We start from the raw sequence: 5,843 nt of genomic DNA, 5'->3' as shown, positions 1-5,843 counted from the left end.
GGGCCTGGCCAGCCCCCCTACCTGCCAGGCCAGCCGGTGCCTCCCCCCTACCCCGGGGGCCCTTACCCCCCGATGGGACCCGGGGTGCCAGTGGGGATGGGCGTTGTCACCCCCCTGGTGCCCGGGGCCCACGTGCTGGATAAGAAAGCGGCAAAGAAGATGAAGAAGAAGATGAAGAAGGCGCACAAGGGGCACAAGCCGCACAAGCTGCATGGGAAGGTGAGGGGGCAGGGGGTCCTGGGGACAACCCGGGGTGGGGGAGCGCCCCTTCCTAAACGCTGGGTCCAGCCCAGCCAGGCGGTGGGGTGTCTCATGAGCTGACTTGGAGGGGTCTCAGCCTGGCTGCCCCCAGGGGTTTCTCCCCCCTGCCCCTTTGCAGGCCTGTGGGAGCGCCCAGGGCACGGTGGGGCCTGGCCTTCCCACCCATGAGCCTCACACCCAGGTTCTTCCTCCCCGCAGCGCTCTTCCTCGTCCTCCAGCAGTTCCTCGGACTGAGCCTGCCCTGCCTGCCCGCCTGCCACAGCTTGCCAGGAGACGCAACCTTTGCCCGCCTGCCAGAGCCAAACCCCTGGATCAGCCCGCTCCCTGGGGCCCTGCCGTGCTGGGATCAGGGCTAAAAGCAGGCGCCAGGCACCAGAGCCAGGATCCAGCCAGGATCTGGGGTGATCCACTCGATCCCTGGTGGCCTCACCAGTTTGGGGCCTGCTCACAAGCTGGAGGGAAATCCAGACTCCCCTTCCCCAGCCAATCCTTTCCTCCCTGTGCTGTCCAGCTTCACCCGATTGGCTGCTTTGATGCTGGGGAGGGGGGGGTCCTGGATTGGTCAAGGGGACCTTTTTAGGGGTCCTGGTGGGGGGTCACAGAGGGGGGTGGGGGGAACTGACCAATCCTAGGCTCGCTCCAGTGATCTAGTGCAGTCTGGACACTGCCTGCCTCATGGCCAGGACTGGGCAGGACAAGGCCCTGCCTGGTTCTCAGCCCCAGACCTGCAGCGGGGGCGCGAGCTCCTTCCGGGCTCCGCAGTGCTTGCCTTGCACTCGCCTTTCAATAAAGCCTCTTGGTTTCAACACCCCCCCACTGGTATCAGAGCCTCCATGGCGCCGGCAGCTTCCCAGAATCCTTTGTAGCCAGTGTCCAGGGCCGGGGGGCTCATGGTCAGCGGAGCCCCTGACCCACGAGGTGCACCAGACCCCCGCTGTGGGCTGGGCTGTGTTGTGGGATCAGTACTTCCTGGTGGATGTGACTGTCCTACTCCAGAGTATTGGCTTTGCCTTGAAATCCGTAGCACCTGGAGTCCCATGAGCCAGGCAAACGAGCAGATCCAGCCCCACTCAGCTCAGGCTGCAGCAAGGAGGCGGGCGGGCAGGTGGTGGGGCCAGACCCGGGTACCCCCAGGGTCAACCTGCCGCTGGCGTAACCCGGGAAGGGCTGTGACCCCACTGCCGGATGGGGGCGGGAGGTGCTGGCAGCTCCCTGCTCTGCCCACTGCTGGTGCTCACCTGCTAATTTATTTCAGCAGGAACATGCAGCTCTTCTGGGATGTGGGCTGGTGTTGGCTGCAGAGGTCAGGCTGCAGCCGTACCCACTGCACGGGGTAGGACGGGGAGCGCTGGCTGCAGGAGTCTGGGAGAAGAGAGGAGCCCTCTGGTCCATGAGTGCAAGGTGTTGTAGAGAGCCCTGCACCACTGAGCATGGCCATATCCACAGGCTGGGTCTCTCCAGAGGCATCCGGACCCCTGGGCCAGGTACCTCCGTGACATCCGGGGTGAGGGGCTTCTCAGGAGGCCAAAAACAGGTCGGCTGGGTTACCCCAATTCCTTTTCTACTCTGGTTCCATGAACCTTACTCTTCCCCCAGTGCTAGACCAGGCACCTGGGCTCCCTCCAGGACTATGGTCATAGCCAGGGGCTGACAGACCAGGCCCTAAATCACTTTGACCCCCTGGTGCAAGGTGGGCCAGCTCCCAAATGCCCTGGACATGCCCCAACATCAGCCCCAGCTGGTTCTTCCTCACACCTGCTATCATTCCCTCCAACCAGTGCCTGCTCAGGTTTGCCCAGTACCTTGGGCAGTACCTTCCATTGTCTCTGGCCCCCTCACCCTATGGTGCTCCTTCTCACAGCTTGAAGTGGGACAGGTCAGGTCCATCAGCAGTAACGAGGTGCAGGGTGGTCTCCCCAAGGAGACAGCCCTGCTCGGTCGGGATGGAGGTGCTGCCTTTGTCATGGCAAAAGCAGATCATCAGCTGGGATAAACAGCAAAATGACTCAGAGATCCACAGATGTTAGGAGCATCCCAGCGCTGAAGGCAGGAGCCCCCAGTCCTTTGGGACACAAAGCTGAAGTTCCCCCTCCTTCCTCCTGTGTCTTCCACCTGGGTCCTTGTCCCTCGTTTTCCCAGGAAAAATCAAACTGACTTTCCCCAGGGTGACAAAATCCTGTTATTTGAGGCCTCGAGGGGCACATTTGTACTTGCCAGTGCAATCCATCGGCCTTGCTGAAGACTGACGGGTCTGTGGTTTCCACCTGGGGCATCAAGGAAACTTCTTGGCACAAAGGCATTGGCCCATCCAGATCCAGCCTTCAAAGTGAGGAGTGAATCCACTTCAGAGGAAACTACCGCTAGCTTTTCTACTCTAGGAAGCGTTGTCACTGTAACCAGTAGTCTGGCTGGCATGAGAATCCATACAGGAGTATCTTCTTCCAGCATAGGAGGTGTCTGGCTACAAAGCCCTTTTATGCTGGTATGAAATCACTGAATCATAGAACGTGAAGGTTGGAAGGGGCCAAACAGAGGAGAATACTCACTTTGCTTGATCTGCTGGCAACGCTTCTACTAATGCAGCCCAGATTGCTGTTAGCCTTCTTCACAACAAGGGCACACTTTTGGTTCCTATTCAGCTTCTTGTCCACTGTCACCTCCAGGTCCTTTTCTGCAGAGCTGCTGCCCAGACAGTCAGTCCCCAGCCCATACTGGTGCATGGGATGCTATAAATGTATCCAGACTGGAAGCTGTCCAGGAATAACTAACTATACACATACCCATAAAATGCCAGTATGTAGCACAGGGGTGTAGGTTGTAGCCGTGCTGGTCCAAGGACACAGGCAGACAAGGTTCTTTGGGTGAATCTGATATCTTTTATTAGACCAACTTAAACAGTTGGAAAATAAAGTATGTAACACAGGCCTCCATTAATCCGTGATAGCACTGCCCCAAGTTTGGATTATACATAGAGGCCGTGACCTCATGTCTCTTGGCATGAGGGTCATCATCACTGAGGGAGAAGAGTTAAGGTCTTGGTGTCATCATGGTCCATCTCCCATGTCAGCTGGCTGCTTTCCTTGAGCAGTTCTCCCCTCTTCTCCTGGGAAAAGGGCCCAGTTATTAAACAGTGACAGCGAATGTGTTATAGACCGGTGGACACATTCACTGACCCACACAAACCTGAGCCTCCCAGTGTTAAACTCCTCCAGGTCTGTGCACATCTGAGCTCTGCCCTCACCTTGCAGAATGCCCTTTTTTCCTGTCTAAGGAGTGCCATGGGGTCTGAAAGAGAGGGTACAAGGCAAACGAAGGTGCTGCCTCTCTCCTTCCTCTATTTAGATGGGGAGACGTGGACATGGCTTTGATGCCACAGTGGACTGAAGGGGTTAAAAGGAAAAGCAGAGTGCATTTAGCTCTGATGCACCTCAGACTGGCCTAGATACAGGCTCTGATTAGCCACAGGGCACAGGGAGAGGGAGAAAGGGCTCGTCTGTGATGCGGGTTGTAGTTGGCTCAAACCTTGTCTACACTGGGGAATTGTGGATGCCTTGTAAAAGTGAAGTTGCTTCGATTCTGGATTTAAATAAGAAACTGAGCATCTCTCCTGTGGGAGCTTGGCGAGAGCCGAGAGATTTAGAGCAGATTTGCCAAGCCGTGCCTGTTCTTACATTGCTTTCACTTGTCCCTGTTCGGAGACCGGCACTGGAAAAAATCAACAGTCCCTCCAGTGACACAGATGCGAGGCCTTACGGATGTTTGCCCAGTGAGTTTGCATGTCCACAGCCATGTCACATGCCTTAGGGTGGTTTGCATGCATCTCGCTTTCCCCTTCCCTCTGCGGAGAATCAAAAGGCTTCCAGCCAGCTGAGTATAAACAAGGATGGAGACACCAGGCACCTCAGAAGCACTTCACTGATGGAGGCCCATTTTCAAAGCCTGCTTAGACCCAGGCTTTGCTTTGCTCCCACTGAGCTTAAATAGAGGCCTTAATGCCTTTGGGAAGCAAGGCCAGAGGGGTCTGAGTAGCACGGGAATTCTGTCACTAAGCCTCCCACTTGTGAAAATGAGATTTGGGCTCCTAAATCACTTGAGCACTTTTGAAAATGCCCCTGTTGTCCACACAACGCGCTGTTCAGAAGGGAATTTAGTCTGATATTCACCAGCCTCCAGACTTTCTCCCCCTTCTTCTGTCATTGTTCCCATTGTCAGATGAAAAGTCGTCTGCACTTTGTTAGGCTTATTTCAATCCAAGGACTCTTGGAGCAAGGAGACGAGGTCAAGGGGTGGCTGTCGGGACTTCTGGGTTCCATCCCTGACTCTTTGACTAGGTGCAAACCCACTGGCTCAGATCTCCAAAGGCAGCAACATGTCTGAGTCACAGCCACAGAGTTGGAAGGGACCTCCGGAGAGCATCTCATCCAATCCCCACCCGAGATAGGGCATATATATCCATTTGGGGATCAAACCCAGATCTCCCACAGGGTGGGCAAGAATGCTACCACAAAAGCAGGCCTGTTGATTTTCCACCTAGGTACTCTGGCTACTCTCCCATTTCTCCCACCACCCTGCATGGACATAGCTATGCTGTGTCAGGTTCCCAGAGCAGCCGGCTCAGAGCACCACAGTGTACTGGCAGGTGCTCTGCTTGTTTATACACACAGCTTAAGTACCTCAATCTGCTAGATCTTGCATAAAACCCATGTGTCCGAGGTGCCAGCTCAGTGGTCCGTCCCCTTTCTGGATCAGTCGGACTGGCAGGGTCCTCGGGATGTCCCACCTAGTCCAGGGTCAGCCCTGTCTAAACTAGCCCAGGGTTTACCTGACCGGCTTTTGAAAGCTTCCAGGGATGGAGAGTCTACCACTTTTCCAGCAGATCCGGTTCCGTGCTTGCATCCAATATCCACCCCTCCTTGTTCCTTGCGGACCTGGGGAACAATCAATTCTCTTTGTAACAGTACTTTAAAACATCTTGCCTCCTCCAAACCATCACTGCAAGAGCTTATGGTGTTCAAAGACCCTCCTGCTTGCTTGCTTTGAACTCTGAGGATGTCTGGCTGCTTGCCTGTTTTCCTTAGGTGTGGGGTTTTTGTGGGGATGGGGGAAAGCCTGCCTTTTGGCATTTGAACCCCTTGTGTTCTTTGCTGGTAGCACTATGGGTTTTCTTCAGAGCTCCCCTCTCCTTCAAGCTACTTGTGCCTGTCACACTCACATCCGGTCCTCTCCCAGTTCAGAGCAGAAACCAATGGCTTAATATGAAACTAATATAAATCAAGATCTTTTCTTTATGCCCACTTTATGGAAAGGGGAGACTCCTCCTTAGGTTTTTTCTGCAGCCATCTGGCTGAGGGCAAGAAAAACTTGGGGACATCCGAACCCCAAGCCTCCAGGCTTGGGCCTGCAAGTAGGAAGCCCCCCAAAGGATTTGGAAACATCTGAAGCCCCAGAGGGGGGTGGAGGATGTTTCCTAGTAGCACGGCCCCTTAATGATTCTGGACTCACAGATTTGGAATATGATTTGGCAAATTTGGCTTGGAATACTGAAAATTAAAAAAATAAAATATGAAAATAACCCCTTCTCA

General features: G+C 54.8%; 1 long non-coding RNA gene across 1 annotated transcript; it reads left to right on the top strand.

Annotated features, from left to right (window-relative positions):
• Positions 1–6: 6 nt before the first annotated feature.
• LOC109323398 lies at positions 7–1,072 on the top strand. The gene is made up of 2 exons (XR_002104659.1): positions 7–219; positions 460–1,072. It is a non-coding gene; the product is annotated as an uncharacterized LOC109323398 (long non-coding RNA).
• The last annotated feature ends 4,771 nt before the right edge of the window (positions 1,073–5,843 follow it).

Source organism: Crocodylus porosus, unplaced genomic scaffold (genome assembly GCF_001723895.1).
Source record: "Crocodylus porosus isolate Cpor-Errol unplaced genomic scaffold, CroPor_comp1, whole genome shotgun sequence".
NCBI classification, from domain to species: domain Eukaryota; kingdom Metazoa; phylum Chordata; order Crocodylia; family Crocodylidae; genus Crocodylus; species Crocodylus porosus.
Note: the sequence above shows the minus strand (reverse complement) of the source record. Positions and strands in the feature narration are given on the sequence as shown.